Below are 18,402 nucleotides of genomic sequence, written 5' to 3' on the forward strand. Positions count from 1 at the left end.
CTCTCAACATGTGAGGATGGTCCCACACCGTTGCAAGATGGTTCCGAAATTGTTGTAGAGAACATTGTTTTGGCTACCGTACAGCTCAATGAGCACAGACACTCTGACCAAAGTGTAAAGAGGATGGTTTGAATAAATTCATAGGATATTTTTGAGCAACCAGATGTTCAAGAGTATATGACTCGGTTTTTCATATCTCCCCATATGCTACAACATTTCAAGGGTGTCGTTTGACATAATTTTCAACCGTTTAAACATGTATTTTATTCATGAAACATTTGACATATCGTATTCTTATATTGGAAAAGTATGATGTAATGCATTGAACCACCGGTAGGTAGACGTGTGTTAGACCTGAACGCAACCGTGACCGAGTGAATGATGATTGGATCTCACTAGTGTGGTCAATGCGACCTCGATTGCGGTCCAACCGTAAACACGCCAGATGGCAAAGTAAAATGCTTAGTCATTGCCACATTCATTATGCGGATGGTTTATGGTAAAGTGCAGCTATTTATATATGAGTTTCAGGTAGATGAATTATTCGAGACCAATTTAATTGTCAACAGCACCACTTCTGATTGAACATTGTGCGCTTGCGCGACGATGAAAAAACAGAAGGATTCCGTTGGCAGTATCCTACGCGCGGACTAGAACGTCTTTACCAGAGACGGAAGAGAAATCGAGACATTTCATAGGTTCCTTTTTTCTGGTTCATATACAGTCAGTGACCTAAGTAGATCAGACCCAGCTGCTATCGCATTGGTGCCTATGGGAGAGCCACCCCTTAAGTAGCCCGGAACTCTGGCCATTTTTCTCAATTGTAAACGGCCTTTATGGGATATCTTCATTTATCCACCATCTCTGGTCTTTACATTGGGGCGCATGCGTTCCCCGATTTATGTCAAGGCACAAAAGTGGCGCTATATCGTTTCAAGCTCTACTCGGGTAAGAATTTCAGATACTTTTGATTGAAATGTTACGGTTAGTTAGTCAAAGTTTCAGCAACTAGGTATATGTCCATGGGCTCCCTTGAGTCTCCTGCTATGCTATAAAGTCAACATTTTTACCCCGCTTGAGATTTCCTCCCCCTCTCTGCCGTGGCAGGGTACTAGCTATATTGCCTCCGCTTTCTCGTATTGTTTCGCTCGCTCTCTAATGGCGGACGTGAGGCAGTGCTGCTTGCTGACGGAAGGGGGGCAAATTTTTGCCCCTGCCTTGTTAAAAATGTTCAGTTACCCCCTCAGGTTTGGATTGTGTTGTAAAAATGACATACTGAGATTACATATGTTTTTAGGTCTGTCAACTATTTTATTGACACAAACAGGGCAGTTTTTAGATATGTAACACTATAGCGCCCCCTTTCGGGTGGCAACTGAACGTGTCTTTTTTGTGATTGCCCCGGGTAGTCTCTGGGGCAATTAAACGTTTACATTACACAGGTATCACAAAAACAAGACATTTGTTTTGGTTTTCAGACAGTGTTGTGAAAACAAGTAATGTCCACTGAATAATAATGTGTGTTAGCATCTGAGCACGGTGATTTTTTTTTCTTCTAGCTAGCGATGTAGCCTATCATCACACTGACATTTGAAGCAGGGTTGCGAGGGTACTGTAGAAACGTGAATAATACGTTGCTCTGTAGGATTTTTGTTGCTTATGCGACTAAACATCACATGGGTCACGAATAGTCGCGAATAACTTGGGATATTTTTTTCTGTAATAACAATGGCGCAGTCTCGTTGGCTCTCCCTCCAGTTCGCCGCTAATCCATTCCGTGGAAGGCCGGGGTAGCAGGGGTGGGAACGGAACTGAACCACGTTTTGTGGTCCTCAAGTTAGCTCACAGACCCAATCTCTCCCGCTCGTCTGTTCGTCAGAGCGGCTTATCGGGTATCAATGAATTATATTTGTCATCGGTCTATTGTCCACCTAAAGTTTTGGAACATTCGCTCTAAGTTTTCTAAATAAAAATGATAGCAGGGCGGGTTGACATCGTAATCCGGTTGCCTTGAGTGGAGCCGGAGGAGCTGTGGTCCTCGCGATGGAACGGAGGTTTTACCCAGTTTGTGTAGTCAAAGGCACGGCCTGATGGGGAGAGAGGGAGAGCTTTGGGCCATATGTGGTAGGCTTTTTCATGTACTGAGTCACATCATTAGGGATCATTAGTAGCCCTAAACATGGGTCTTGATGGCAAGAAATTATATAAATGATATGAGTTGCATTCGCAGTCTAGCAGCAGGAATAAAATAGTTTGTAATTTGGCATATTCAGGTGTCTGGTAGCTGCTTCACTGTGCATCACGCATCAGTCATAAACAGTGGCTTGAGCATTATATAATATGACCAAATGGTAATTATGTTGAGCGCAGAAGAGTACCAGGGACCACCCGGGGTTTGATGATGGCATGGGCATGTGCTTGTCGTAATTACATCATACCTAAGTCACTCTCCATGATCTAATGACAATTATGCCGTTTTAGCTGTATGCTGTGTTGCCAGTTTGCAGATAATGTATGACATTGTGGCCTGTGTACAGTCTGTGTAATGCAGTGCTTCAGTGTTCAGTTCGAATCCCGAATGTCTCTAACCACACCTCTGTTATGAGGGTAGAGGCATCATCTGATTAGTCTTGTTGGTGGAACATTGCCTGTCCAAGCTCTTTGCAGGAAGGAGACACGTGAATGAAGACTACATTCACAGTGCTGCACTGCAGTCTGGAGTCTATTTTCTCCTTGCTGTATCTGTATCAGTGACTTGGTTCTAGCACATATCAACATATGGGTTATTTTGCTATTTATTTTTGCCATTTTGATATGAATAATGCATCTTGTTACTTTTAATGTATAGAACCCACAACAACCTTATGGATACTATTTAACACCTGTCCACCCCTTCAACCACTATTGCAAAAGTATTGAGCATAACTGGTAGATTGGCTTTATAAGGATGTGGAGTAGAGCCCCCACTGTCCTATATGGCATTTGTAGAAACCTTTTTCAAAACATTAATAAACCGATTAGGGATCTTGAACACCACCCCACTTCATTTCCCTGTTGCTAATTACAGCAGAGAGATTGGTCAGAATTTCTGATGTCATCAAGCAAGCAAACAAACACATTTTGGAATTGAATTTATCAAATGGAAAAGAGTTACAGCTTATTACAGCTCTTTTTACCTGAGTGGAATTAAATGGGATTTTTGTCAACGTGTCACATTAGATTAAACTAGGCTACTTGATTTAGCCCCCAATTGGTTACTTTTTTAAAGGATATGGTCCATATTATCAGGTATGCTATTAGTAATAAGCATTACCACCTGTAGCCCAACTGAATCAGCATAGTGTCTATAATAAATAGGCTGAAGCATGGGGTTGCCTACCTGCATTTACCCTATTCTTTTAATCATTAGTAGAGTCCTACATCGGGTCAGATACCCATGGGTGAGCCGCAAAAAAATCAGCTGGCGGGTGGAATTAAAACATTATTTCAACCCGTGGGTCGGCTCGCAGTTTAGAATAATTACATTTTAAATCAAGATAATACACTTTTTAAAAACCCAGGAGCTTGTTGTTTTGCATTGTGATGCGAATTCTATTCTGTGCTTGGCGAGGCAGACATAAGGCTACCAGCCACGCACACATTGAGATGTGGAGCCGGGAACTGTCCCCTATTTGTGTGGTGCTAAAACGTTTATAATTTGTCCACGCGCATAGCTTATGTTCCCTCTCCCCACGTGAGAATATGACACATTGCCATGTTTACCTTCCCTGGATAGCCTAGCTCACGCGACAATGGCTAACATAGGCCTAACCAGAGAAATAAAAAGAAAGGTAATGATCAGGGAATAGGCTACAACACCATCGTGGAAACAGGTGCTGCGTGAGTGAAATCCCCAGTTTGGAAGGACAACAACAGGGTAGATAAATACACAGCCTGCACAAAGTGCAAGAAGGTAGGCCTATTTGTTTTCGATAATTCAGTTAATTATCAGTTATTTATTACATTAATTCAGGATTTCGTTCATTAGACCAAACACAGGCCATATAAAGTATTTGATCCCCTGCTGATTTTGTACGTTTGCCCACTGACAAAGAAATGATCAGTCTATCATTTTAATGGTAGGTTTATTTAAACAGTGAGAGACAGAATAACAACAAAACAATCCAGAAAAACACATGTCAAAAATGTTATAAATTGATTTGCATTTTAATGAGGGAAATAAGTATTTGACCCCCTCTCAATCAGAAAGATTTCTGGCTCCCAGGTGTCTTTTATACAGGTAACGAGCTGAGATTAGGAGCACACTCTTAAAGGGAGTGCTCCTAATCTCAGTTTGTTACCTGTATAAAAGACACCTGTCCACAGAAGCAATCAATCAATCAGATTCCAAACTCTCCACCATGGCCAAGACCAAAGAGCTCTCCAAGGATGTCAGGGACAAGACTGTAGACCTACACAAGGCTGGAATGGGCTACAAGACCATCGCCAAGCAGCTTGGTGAGAAGGTGACAACAGTTGGTGCGATTATTCGCAAATGGAAGAAACACAAAATAACTGTCAATCTCCCTCGGCCTGGGGCTCCATGCAAGATCTCACCTCGTGGAGTTGCAATGATCATGAGAACGGTGAGGAATCAGCCCAGAACTATACGGGAGGATCTTGTCAATGATCTCAAGGCAGCTGGGACCATAGTCACCAAGAAAACAATTGGTAACACACTACGCCGTGAAAAACTGAAATCCTGCAGCGCCCTCAAGGTCCCCCTGCTCAAGAAAGCACATATACAGGCCCGTCTGAAGTTTGCCAATGAACATCTGAATGATTCAGAGAAGAACTGGGTGAAAGTGTTGTGGTCAGATGAGACAAAAATCGAGCTCTTTGGCATCAACTCAACTCGCCGTGTTTGGAGGAGGAGGAATCCTGCCTATGACCCCAAGAACACCATCCCCACCGTCAAACATGGAGGTGGAAACATTATGCTTTGGGGGTGTTTTTCTGCTAAGGGGACAGGACAACTTCACCGCATCAAAGGGACGATGGACGGGGCCATGTACTGTCAAATCTTGGGAGAGAACCTCCTTCCCTCAGCCAGGGCATTGAAAATGTGTCGTGGATGGGTATTCCAGCATGACAATGACCCAAAACACACGGCCAAGGCAACAAAGGAGTGGTTCAAGAAGAAGCACATTAAGGTCCTGGAGTGGCGTAGCCAGTCTCCAGACCTTAATCCCATAGGAAATCTGTGGAGGGAGCTCAAGGTTCGAGTTGCCAAACGTCAGCCTCGAAACCTTAATGACTTGGAGAAGATATGCAAAGAGGAGTGGGACAAAATCCTTCCTGAGATGTGTGCAAACCTGGTGGCCAACTACAAGAAACGTCTGACCTCTGTGATTGCCAACAAGGGTTTTGCCACCAAGTACTAAGTCATGTTTTGCAGAGGGGTCAAATACTTATTTCCCTAATTAAAATGCAAATCAATTTATAACATTTTTTATAACATTTTTGACATGCGTTTTTCTGGATTTTTTTGTTGTTATTCTGTCTCTCACTGTTCAAATAAACCTACCATTAAAATTATAGACTGATCATTTCTTTGTCAGTGGGCAAACGTACAAAATCAGCAGGGGATTAAATACATTTTTCCCTCACTGTAGGTCCCTTCCAGCTCTCGATTTCCTCTTGGGTGACTTTAACGGCAGCCCCTCTTGAGACCATATCGTGGATTTGCTCTCTGTACGCAGCCTTCCATTCCGGCTCCCTCTACAGTCGTTTCTCATTGTTTAAAAAAGTCGCTTCCACTGCACGTCGATTGTCAGGTAGCGTTGCGGGGTCTCCTTTCCACGGGTAAGCTGCATCCCAGTGAGGGGATTCGCTGTGCTTGTCAGCTTGCACGTAGGTGAGACATTCCTTTATTTTCTCCAAGTCTCTTTCCTCTCCTAGGGTCATTTCCTTGCCTCCAGGGGGGCACCTACCGCATCTGCAGCCACCACACTGAGGATCACAGGCGGCGCCAATACTGTCCCACTTGAACCATTCAAAAACGTATTTGTTGGTAGTTGCAGTGTTTCGGAGGATTGCGTCTTCTTCTTCCACCGAAACTCCACTGGGTCCTTCTGTCTTCACGAGAATCTCTTTGTACGCCCTTGAAGCTGTTCTCATTGGCCTAGCGAAATGTGTTTCAGACCTGTACACTGCTAGGTCTATCACTTCAAAGAGGTCAGGATCCGTTCCACCAACAGTCTTCCCAAGGGGGCCATCCCAGAGGACGAGGTCTCCAACTACTCTGACTGGCTGTGGGACCAGGCGACCCTCCCTGTGGCTAATCAACAGGTCGATCTTTTCGGGCCGGACCAAGTCCTTGAGTGGAACATTTGGAAAGAACTTCTGCAGTTGCTGTGGCGTGACAGCTTGGTTCACCTTCACAACATCTTCCAAGCTGTAACAAAGGAGTTTGTGCTCTGCTATTGTACCTTTGGGAGTTTTTACTCTCAGCCTCAGGGTATACTTCTTGGTAGTAATGGTTTTCTCCATCCCTCCAACACCTTGGACAATCAACTTAATGTTCTCACCATTTAGCTTGAGACGCTCTGCTGCTTTATTAGAGATATAATTAGTATCTGAAGCGAGATCAATCAACGTACCGACTAGCTGGCCAGAGTTTGTCGTCACATCCAACAGCATCATTATGACAGTGCACTCTTTAGGCTCACAACCAGTGCTAGCACACACTTTTGTCGTGATCTTATTTGAAAAGGCTTCTTTGAACTCTGCTCGCAGCTCTGGAGAAAGTTTGGCAAGGAGCTCCTCCTGTTTGTTGGTTAGTCCAAGCCCCCTTTCCCCCAATTTTGCATCACTCTGCTCTCCGCTCTTTTCCTCTTTCTTCTTGATCTGTGGCTTTGGACAGAACAATTAATTGTGGTCTGAAGAGCCCTCTTTCTGACAGTCATCCTTTGAGCATAGATACTTTTGTGTGCAGCCGCCATCGTCACCATGAAGGCGCAAGCACTTAAAGCATGCTCCTGCTCTCCTAAACTGAGCCTTCTTGCCTGTCAGATTGAGCTTCTTGAAGACCTTGCAGGCGAACAGCCTACCTCCATGCTCGTTGTCTCCACATGTGATGCATGAGCTTGGTTGAGAGCCCTTTAGGGTGTTTCCTGATGTGGCTCTGGTGAATGCCCTCCTTTCTTTTTTATTTTCGCTTGACCTCTCAGTATTGTCCGCCGGGCTAGGCTGTAGCTGGTCTAGCTCCTCAAGAATGTCCTCCTGCTTTTTCAAGTATTGCAGTAGACAGTCGAAGTGGTTGCGTGGTGAAAACCCGCTTCCAGGGTCGTTTTTCTTTCAGGGAGTCAGGAAGCTTACTTTCAATCGACTGCACAACCACTCGGTTCTTTACAGCATCTTCCTCCCCTAAGACTTGTAGGTCACGAAGAGCTCTCTCCACGGCTTGAATCAGTTCGATTGTCTTCCTCTGATGGTTTCCTTTGATGGGGAAAAGTCCTTGCACTTCTTGTGCAATCAGCAGCACTATTTTCGGCTTATTTCCGTACTTGTTGTCCAGGAGCCTGAACACGTCGTTGGCGGATCCACAGCTGGACAATACGAGGTCCCTCTTGACTTTTTTATCTAGGCTTCTCAAGAGATGGAATTTCCTCACATTTTCCAATCCATGAGGGTTTCCCAGACGTTGCAAGTCCTCCCATTCAGCTTTCCAGCGGTAGTAATCCCTCATATTACCAGCAAACATGGGCAAGCGTGCACGTTCTAGGCTGATCTGGGGCCTGTAGTTGTAAGCCCCAACTGGCTCCTCCTGCTTCACAATTTTCACTTTTCCCAGTTTCTCTTCGTCGTCGGATTGAGAACCGCCTTTCCATGCCCACTCATCCCACAGTTTTTCACGCCTTTTCTTCAACTTCCGGATCTGGTCCTTTGACTCTGTTGCCTTGGACCGAGGGATCAAATCATTCCACTCATCCAATCCTCGTTCGAAGTTGTAGACCTCCCGTTCCAGGTTCCTATGAATCAATTCACATTCCCTCCTGGTCATATGGTGGTGATCGGTTGCCTCGGCCTGGTCCATGGCTGATCCAGCCTCTTCAGTGAGGGTGGTAATTTCCGCCTCAGCGAACCTTGTCCAGAAGCTGATCAGGATGATTTGTTCAGTTTCATCAAACTTAGTCACATTCTGCTGTTTTTCCATCAATGTTTTCCGCCTTCTTTTTGACTTCATCGTCGTCCACTTCTCTCAGGGCCGTGGCATACTCAAACCCTGCATCTCTGACTCTGGAGTGATCCACTTTAAAGTTCCTCCACTCACTTCTCATTTCACTTTCCCCCAGTGCACTAGCTCTGGAGGCGAGGTAATTGGCTCTTCTAGTGAACGCAGTCTGGGCTGCTGACCGCTTCTGTTTTAGCCTCTCCAGCTCCTCCTCTGATGCTGCCATCTTGCCAACTTTTCTAGCGTTTAACTCAAGTTCAAGTGTTTTCCGCCAACTGGGTTTTAAGTAGTCCTTTAACTGTAGACTCTATCCTCTTCTTGGCTTTCACTCATTAATGATTTGCCTAGTAAGTCAGCAGATGAGCAGACAGCTTTATGGGTGGACTGTTAGCTTATCAGAAGTTAGTCTCATGACGAATGTTCTAGTCCTTGCATTATCCATGTAAAAGGAGAACCGTGGTTTATGACTGTTCGGATTTTTCGTTATTTAGCCCTCCGAAAAGGCTCACCAGGAAGCACACAATGTCATGACTCGTGTTTTGTCCTTAATTTTATTTTAAATCAAATGACCACAGGTCATAAACCTGAAATACAACAAACAAATAATGACAATATATTATTCAAATATATAATGTAAATATATTATTCAAATAATATAATATAATAATATATAATGTAAATAATGAAAATCAAATAAGCCTGCAACACCATAAAAAATGTGGCAAATCTGGCTTAAAACAACATTGACTACATCACCCAGAATGCCTAGCGCCAGAGGAGCATGCGCACAGTGACTCTGCAGTCACTGGTTGCTATGGACGCTGTCACAGGACATAGAACCCATGCCACCACATGCCTCGTCCAAAGGATTTACACACGCACAAACGCAACATAACGCGGCACTCCACCATGGATCACCGAACCAAACCACCGCTATCACCACCGCCACCAGAAACCAGCAGAGTGCTCCGAACAATCAGCACAACGCAAATGGCTGAGAATGATAGCCTAATGCTATACAGCATCTGGGTCGCTGAGCTACCGCACCCAGCGAGCTACAAGTTACTCTCGGCCAACTAACACCGACACAGTGAGGTAAACGTTCAGTGCTCATACATATAAGTGACTTAAACATTTAATGCTAGACTGTGAGTAGTTCACAGTTACATACCAACGGGCTGTGTGCTCCTGATGATTGTCTGCGGTGAAATGATTACCAGCTGCCATAATTTAAGTCTCTAGTGAAGCTGCTTATGCGCACATAACGTAACATATCTGAGCATCTAAGAAACTTAAAGAAATCACTCGTTCCCCATTTAATTGAACACATCAGACCCATTTGCTTCTCTTTTATCTATTTATATATATTTTTTTTTTTTCCTGAGTGAGCTAGAAGTCTCAACAGTGTTGATATTTGTTATTCATGTTAAGTTCATTGGTATTTATTAGTTAGGTTTTGCTTTTATTATTACAAATTATTTGTTTTATAAACACTGTATTATGTTTTTGTAAACCACTCAGGATTGGTGTATAGCTGCACTTTTTCATTTTTCAAAAAGGAGGTTTAATTTAATTTGTAATGTAATAAAATGTTAAATTACTTTTTGATTTGATTTTGTTATTCACATTAATTCCCTATTGTGATAATGAAACTTCCTCCGTAGAGAATGCTCTGTTTTAACCTGGTTGGAGTACTGAGATAAAGCCTCCTGTAATCTCCTGGATCCCTTATAGACACCACACCTCTTTATTCACAAAGGAGCCCCTTTATTTTAGGGTAAGCAACATGCATTATTAATATCATAACATGTTAGATCATTGACTTTAGCCTGAATTGATAGAAGAGTATTACATGAATACAATAGAACCATGGTGAATTAAACTGTGTATTAATTAATATAATAAATTAAACTACCCAAAATAAGTCGAAAGGTAAAAAGTCATTTTCAGTTTCATTTTTTTATTTTTATTTTCCATGAAGATGCAGTTCCCTACAAAATCAACCCAATCATTCTAGAATAATTAATTATTCTCAAATAGAGCTTTTCAAGTCATCTGGTGAAGACATCCTGTATTTTTTCAAATGGCAATATATACAGTGAGCGAAAAAAGTATTTGATCCCCTGCTGATTTTGTATGTTTGCCCACTGACAAAGAAATTATCAGTCTATAATTTTAATGGTAGGTTTATTTGAACAGTGAGAGACAGAATAACAACAAAAAAATCCAGAAAAATGCATGTCAAAAATGTTATAAATTGATTTGCATTTTAATTAGGGAAATAAATATTTGATCTCAAACAGAAAGATTTCTGGCTCCCAGGTGTCTTTTATACAGGTAACGAGCTGAGATTAGGAGCACACTCTTAAAGGGAGTGCTCCTAATCTCAGCTTGTTACCTGTATAAAAGACACCTGTCCACAGAAGCAATCAATCAGATTCCAAACTCTCCACCATGGCCAAGACCAAAGAGCTCTCCAAGGATGTCAGGGACAAGATTGTAGACCTACACAAGGCTGGAATGGGCTACAAGACCATCGCCAAGCAGCTTGGTGAGAAGGTGACAACAGTTGGTGCGATTATTCGCAAATGAAAGAAACACAAAAGACCTGTCAATCTCCCTCGGCCTGGGGCTCCATGCAAGATCTCACCTCGTGGAGTTGCAATGATCATGAGAATGGTGAGGAATCAGCCCAGAACTACACGGGAGGATCTTGTCAATGATCTCAAGGCAGCTGGGACCATAGTCACCAAGAAAACAATTGGTAACACACTACGCCGTGAAGGACTGAAATCCTGCAGCGCCCGCAAGGTCCCCCTGCTCAAGAAAGCACATAACAGGCCAGTTTGAAGTTTGCCAATGAACATCTGAATGATTCAGAGGAGAACTGGGTGAAAGTGTTGTGGTCAGATGAGATCAAAATCGAGCTCTTTGGCATCAACTCAACTCGCCGTGTTTGGAGGAGGAGGAATTCTGCCTATGACCCCAAGAACACCATCCCCACCGTCAAACATGGAGGTGGAAACATTATGCTTTGGGGGTGTTTTTCTGCTAAGGGGACAGGACAACTTCACCGCATCAAAGGGACGATGGACGGGGCCATGTACCGTCAAATCTTGGGTGAGAACCTCCTTCCCTCAGCCAGGGCATTGAAAATGGGTCGTGGATGGGTATTCCAGCATGACAATGACCCAAAACACACGGCCAAGGCAACAAAGGAGTGGCTCAAGAAGAAGCACATAAAGGTCCTGGAGTGGCCTAGCCAGTCTCCAGACCTTAATCCCATAGAAAATCTGTGGAGGGAGCTGAAGGTTCGAGTTGCCAAACGTCAGCCTCGAAACCTTAATGACTTGGAGATCTGCAAAGAGGAGTGGGACAAAATCCCTCCTGAGATGTGTGCAAACCTGGTGGCCAACTACAAGAAACGTCTGACCTCTGTGATTGCTAACAAGGGTTTTGCCACCAAGTACTAAGTCATGTTTTGCAGAGGGGTCAAATACTTATTTCCCTCATTAAAATGCAAATCAATTTATAACATTTTTAACATGCGTTTTTCTGGATTTTTTTGTTGTTATTCTGTCTCTCACTGTTCAAATAAACCTACCATTAAAATTATAGACTGATCATGTCTTTGTCAGTGGGCAAACTTACAAAATCAGCAGGGGATCAAATACTTTTTTCCCTCACTGTATCACAGAAAAACAAAATATCGCAATGTCAGTTATTTCCAATATTGTGCAACCCTAGTGAACGCTATGATCCCTTGTTGATGTCACTGGTTAAATCCACCTCAATCAGTGTAGATTAATGGGAGGAGCCAGGTTAAAGATGGATTTTTAAGCCATGAGATAATTGAGAGATGGATTGTGTATGTGTGCCATTCAGAGGGTGAATGGGCAAGACAAAAAATTTAAGTGCCTTTGAACGGGGTATGGTAGTATGTGCCAGGTGCACTGGTTTGAGTGTGCCAAGAACTGCAACGCTGCTGGGTTTTTCACTCTCAACAGTTTCCCATGTGTATCAAGAATGGTCCACCACCCAAAGGACATCCAGCCAACTTGACACAACTGTGGGAAGCATTGGAGTCAACACCGGCCACCATCCCTGTGGAACGCTTTCGACACCTTGTAGAGTCCATGCCCCGACGAATTGAGTCTGTTCTGAGGGAAAAAGGGCTGAGTGCAATTCAATATTAGGAATGTTTTCCAAATGTTTGGTATACTCTGTACATGGACCCAAACTGGAGAATGAGCGTGGCCAGGTAGTGCTGCATCTCGGCTCCCGTTTGGCGCCTACTGCCTTGTACTGAACGTGACCCTGATGTCTACAGAGCACAACCAACCTCCATGGTAGTCTCCTGATCACTACGGGTCAGTAACCAAGGTGTTGTATCTCTTGGCAACAGAGTTGGTAAAGGCAGACAAGGGGCGAGGAGAGAGACAGTTGAGACTAGAGCGCGACCGATTTTAGGGAGGCTAAAGTTACCGATATATCTGCCATAATATTGTTTTTTAGAGGTGGAATGAAAAACATACCTTTTTTTGAAGGCCCCCTCCAGAGGAAGTTGCTGCCACTATATCGACCTAATTCCTGTCCTAGTGTAGAAATGCTCATTTAGTTCCACCCTCCGAACACCGACGTATGGCTCCTTACAAATATTGATTAATCGGGCGTGCACATCTCCATCTTCCAACATGTGCACTGCCCCTATGGTCTCTGGCACAGCCCACACTCCACGATTTGTAAACAAACCAAACAGCCAGGCTCAGGGTAGCTTAGCTATGGAGCACAGCACAGTTAATGGTAATGTTAGCTACGACATGGCGAAGGACCATCCACTCTCCTCCTCCCTCTTCTGCAACAGAATTGAATGATGAAGGATGAATACAGAGTTTAGCGGTAATACTGGAGTTTTACCAGCAAAGCTAGAGGTTAGGTAACCTAGCTACTCCCTGGACCAATAAAGCTAGCTAGCTACCGGTAACTATTAGCAACTGTGGATAATTGGTTACAAAGCAGCAGCGCCCCTCCCATTAAGGTGTTAGGGGCAGCACCCAAGTTGTGATTGTTATTTAAAAAATATACAGTACCAGTCAAAAGTTTGGACACACCTACTCGTTCAAGGGTTTTTCTTTGTTTTTACTATTTTCTGCATTGTAGAATAATAGTGAAGACATCAAAACTATGAAATAACACATATGGAATCATGTAGTAACCAAAAAAGTGTTAAACAAATCAAAATATATTTTATATTTGAGATTCTTCAAAGTAGCCACCCTTTGCCTTGATGACAGCTTTGCACACTCTTGGCATTCTCTCAACCAGCTTCATGAGGTAGTCACCTGGAATGCATTTCAATTAACAGGTGTGCCTTGTTAAAAGTTAATTTGTGGAATTTATTTCCTTCTTAATGCATTTGAGCCAATCAGTTGTGTTGTGACAAGAAAGGGGTGGTATACAGAAGATAGCCCTATTTGGTAAAAGACCAAGTCCATATTATGGCAAGACCAGCTCAAATAAGCAAAGAGAAACGACAGTCCATATTTACTTTAAGACATGAAGGTCAGTCAATGCGGAAAAGTTTCTTCAAGTGCAGTCGCAAAAAACATCAAGCGCTATGATGAAACTGGCTCTCATGAGGACCGCCACAGGAAAGGAAGACCCAGAGCTACCTCTGCTGCAGAGGATAAGTTCATTAGAGTTACCAGCCTCAGAAATTGCAGCCCAAATAAATGCTTCACAGAGTTTAAGTAACAGACACATCTCAACATCAACTGTTCAGAGGAGACTGCGTGAATCAGGCCTTCATGGTCGAATTGCTGCAAAAAGAACACTACTAAAGGACACCAATAATAAGAAGAGACTTGCCAAGAAACAAAAGCAATGGACATTAGACCGGTGGAAATCTGTCCTTTGGTCTGATGAGTCCAAATTGGAGGTTTTTTGTTCCAGCCGCCGTGTCTTTGTGAGACACAGAGTAGGTGAACTGATGATCTCTGCATGTGTTGTTCCCACCGTGAAGCATGGAGGAGGAGGTGTGATGGTGTGGGGGTGCTTTGCTGGTGACACTGTCTGTGATGTATTTAGAATTCAAAGCACACTTAACCAGCATGGCTAACACAGCATTCTGCAGCGATACGCCATCCCATCTGGTTGCGCTTAGTGGGACTTTAATTTGTTTTTCAACAGAACAACGACCCAAAACACACCTCCAGGCTGTGTAAGGGTTATTTTTTATTTTTTTTATTTTTATTTAACCTTTATTTAACCAGGTAAGCCAGTTGAGAACAAGTTCTCATTTACAACTGCGACCTGGCCAAGATAAAGCAAAGCAGTGTGATAAAAAAAACAACAACACAGAGTTACAAATGGAATAAACAAAACGTACAGTCAATAACACAATAGAAAATCTATATACAGTGTGTGCAAATGTAGTAAGTTATGGAGGTAAGGCAATAAATAGGCCATAGTGCAAAATAATTACAATTTAGTATTAACACTGGAGTGATAGATGTGCAGAAGATGATGTACAAATAGAGATACTGGGGTGCAAATGAGCAAAATATATAACAATGTAAATAACAATATGGGAATGAGGTAGTTGGGTGGGCTAATTTCAGATGGGCTGTGTACAGGTGCAGTGATCGGTAAACTGCTCTGACAACTGATGCTTAAAGTTAGTGAGGGAGCTAAGTGTCTCCAGCTTCAGAGATTTTTGCAGTTCGTTCCAGTCATTTGCAGCAGAGAACTGGAAGGAGTGGCGGCTAAAGGAGGTGTTGGCTTTGGGGATGACCAGTGAGATATACCAGCTGGAACGCATACTACGGGTAGGTGTTGCTATGGTGACCAATGATTTAAGATAAGGCGGGGATTTGCCTAGAAATGATTTATAGATGACCTGGAGCCAGTGGGTTTGGCGATGAATATGTAGTGAGGGCGAGCCAATGAGAGCGTACAGGTCACAATGGTGGGTAGTATATGGGGCTTTGGTGACAAAACGCATGGCACTGTGATAGACTACATCCAATTTGCTGAGTAGAGTGTTGGAAGCTATTTTGTAAATGACATCGCCGAAGTCAAGGATCGGTAGGATAGTCAGTTTTACGAGGGCATGTTTAGCAGCATGAGTTAAGGAGGCTTTGTTGCGAAATAGGAAGCCAATTCTAGATGTAACTTTGGATTGGAGATTCTTAATGTGAGTCTGGAAGGAGAGTTTACGGTCTAACCAGACATCTAGGTATTTGTAGTTGTCCACATATTCTAAGTCAGATCCGCCGACAGTAGTGATTCTAGTCGGGCGGGCGGGTGCAAGCAGCGTTCGATTGAAGAGCATGCATTTAGTTTTACTAGTGTTTAAGAGCAGTTGGAGGCTACTGAAGGAGTGTTGTATGGCATTGAAGCTCGTTTGGAGGTTTGTTAACACAGTGTCCAATGAAGGGCCAGATGTAAACAAAATGGTGTCGTCTGCGTAGAGGTGGATCTGAGAGTCACCAGCAGCAAGAGTGACATCATTGATATACACAGAGAATAGAGTCGGTCCGAGAATTGAACCCTGTGGCATCCCCATAGACTGCCAGAGGTCCAGACAACAGGCCCTCCGATTTGACACATTGAACTCTATCTGAGAAGTAGTTGGTGAACCAGGCGAGGCAGTCATTTGAGAAACCAAGGCTATTTAGTCTGCCAAGAAGAATGCGGTGATTGACAGAGTCAAAAGCCTTGGCCAGGTCGATGAATACGGCTGCACAGTACTGTCTTTTATCGATTGCGGTTATTATATCGTTTAGGACCTTGAGCGTGACTGAGGTATACCCATGACCAGCTCGGAAACCAGATTGCATAGCGGAGAAGGTATGGTGGGATTCGAAATGGTCGGTGATCTGTTTGTTAACTTGGCTTTCAAATACTTTCGAAAGGCAGGGCAGGATGGATATAGGTCTGTAACAGTTTGGATCTAGAGTGTCACCCCCTTTGAAGAGGGGGATGACCGCGGCAGCTTTCCAATCTCTGGGGATCTCAGACGATACGAAAGAGAGTTTGAACAGGCTAGTAATAGGGGTTGCGACAATTTTGGCGGCTAATTTTAGAAAGAAATTATCGTAGATTTATCGGAGGTGACAGTGTTTCCTAGCCTCAGTGCAGTGGGTAGCTGGGAGGAGGTGCTCTTATTCTCCATGGATTTTACAGTGTCCAAAACTTTTTGGAGTTAGTGCTACAGGATGCAAATTTCTGTTTGAAAAAGCTAGCCTTTGCTTTCCTAACTGCTTGTGTATATTGGTTCCTGACTTCCTTGAAAAGTTGCATATCGCAGGGGCTGTTCGATGCTAATGCAGTATGCCACAGGATGTTCTTGTCCTGGTCAAGGGCAGTCAAGTCTGGGGTGAACCAGGGGCTATATCTGTTCTTAGTTCTGAATTTTTTGAATGGGGGCATGCTTATTTAAGATGGAGAGGAAAGCACTTTTGAAAAACATCCAGGCATCCTCTACTGACGGAATGAGGTCAATATCCATCCAGGATACCCTGGCCAGGTCAATTAGAAAGGCCTGCTCGCTGAAGTGTTTTAGGGAGCGTTTGACAGTGATGAGGTGTGGTCGTTTGACCGCGGACCCATTACGGACGCAGGCAATGAGGCAGTGATCACTGAGATCCTGGTTGAAGACAGCAGAGGTGTATTTAGAGGGTCAATTAGTCAGGATGATATCTATGAGGGTGCCCATGTTTACGGATTTAGGGTTGTACCTGGTAGGTTCCTGATAATTTGTGTGAGATTGAGGGCATCTAGTTTAGATTGTAGGACGGCTGGGGTGTTAAGCATATCCCAGTTTAGGTCACCAAGCAGTACAAACTCTGAGATAGATGGGGGGCAAGCAATTCACATATGGTGTCCAGGGCACAACTGGGGGCTGAGGGGGGTCTGTAGCAAGCGGCAACAGTGAGAGACTTATTTCTGGAAAGGTGGATTTTTAGAAGTAGAAGCTCAAACTGTTTGGGCACAGACCTGGATAGTATGATAGAGCTCTGCAGGCTATCTCTACAGTAGATTGCAACTCCGCCCCCTTTGGCAGTTCTATCTAGATGGAAAATGTTGTAGTTCGGGATGGACATTTCTGAATTTTTCGTGGCCTCCCTAAGCCAAGATTCAGACACTGCTAGAACATCAGGGTTGGCAGAGTGTGCTAACGCAGTGAATAACTCAAACTTGGGGAGGAGACTTCTGATGTTAACATGCAAGAAACCAAGGCTTTTACGGTTACAGAAGTCAACAAATGATAGCGCCTGGGGGGTAGGAGTGATACTGGGGGCTACAGGGCCTGGGTTAACCTCTACATCACCAGAGGAACAGAGGAGGAATACAATAAGGATACGGCTAAAGGCTTTAAGAACTGGTCTTCTAGTGCGTTGGGTACAGAGAAGAGGAGCAGATTTCCGGGCGTTGTAGAATAGATTCAGGGCATTATGTACAGACAAGGATATGGAAGGATATGAGTACAGTGGAGGTACACCTAAGCATTGGGTAACTATGAAAGAGATAGCATCACTGGAGGTACCGATTGAGCCGGTCTCCGCGTGTATGGGGGGTGGGACAAAACAGCTCTCTGACCAAGAAGGAGAGTGATGGAGTACTGCATCAGATGACCTGGCCTCCACAATCACCCGACCTCAACCCAAAGACAAACCCTTGAATGAGTAGGTGTGTCCAAACTTTTGTTACAAAATATACACTCAGTGGCCAGTTTTTTTAGGTACACCCATCTAGTACCTGGTTGGGTGTACCTAAACAGCCTGAATTCTTTGGGGTATGGATTCTATAAGGTGTTGGAAATGTTCCACAGGGATGTTGGTCCATGCTGATGCGATGACATCACAAAGTTGCGATGGCATCATGCTGCGAACAGCCCGTTCCATCTCATCCCAAATATGCTCTATTGGCTTTGGTCAGCAACAATGTTCAGATACGCTATGGCTTTCAATCGTTACTCAATTTGGATGCGTCAACCTCTCTCTTTAATCTAATTTTTAATGGATGTTGCGATGGAAGCTATCAAATCATTCTGAATTATTTTCGACATCCCAAAAAAGACAGTCGAAAGTTTGATATGTTCAGCAAGTAAAGCATCGTAATGTGCAATTACCTCTGCAAGCTCCTTGTTATCTGAACTTTCCTTGAGAACATCCCTGTTTCTT

The 18,402-nt window shown here is 43.7% G+C and overlaps 1 protein-coding gene across 1 annotated transcript in view; it reads left to right on the top strand.

The window, feature by feature from the left end:
- The first annotated feature begins 805 nt into the window (after window positions 1–805).
- The window catches only part of LOC311143731 (zinc finger MYM-type protein 2-like), a 52,776-nt gene continuing 35,179 nt past the window's right edge, over window positions 806–18,402 (top strand). Inside the window, exon 1 of the mRNA XM_084179606.1 lies at window positions 806–948. The gene's annotated coding sequence lies outside the window, so the exon portion shown is untranslated. The remainder of the gene's footprint in view (window positions 949–18,402) is intronic.

This window comes from Coregonus lavaretus (genome assembly GCF_964263955.1).
Source record: "Coregonus lavaretus genome assembly, chromosome: 16".
NCBI lineage: Eukaryota > Metazoa > Chordata > Actinopteri > Salmoniformes > Salmonidae > Coregonus > Coregonus lavaretus.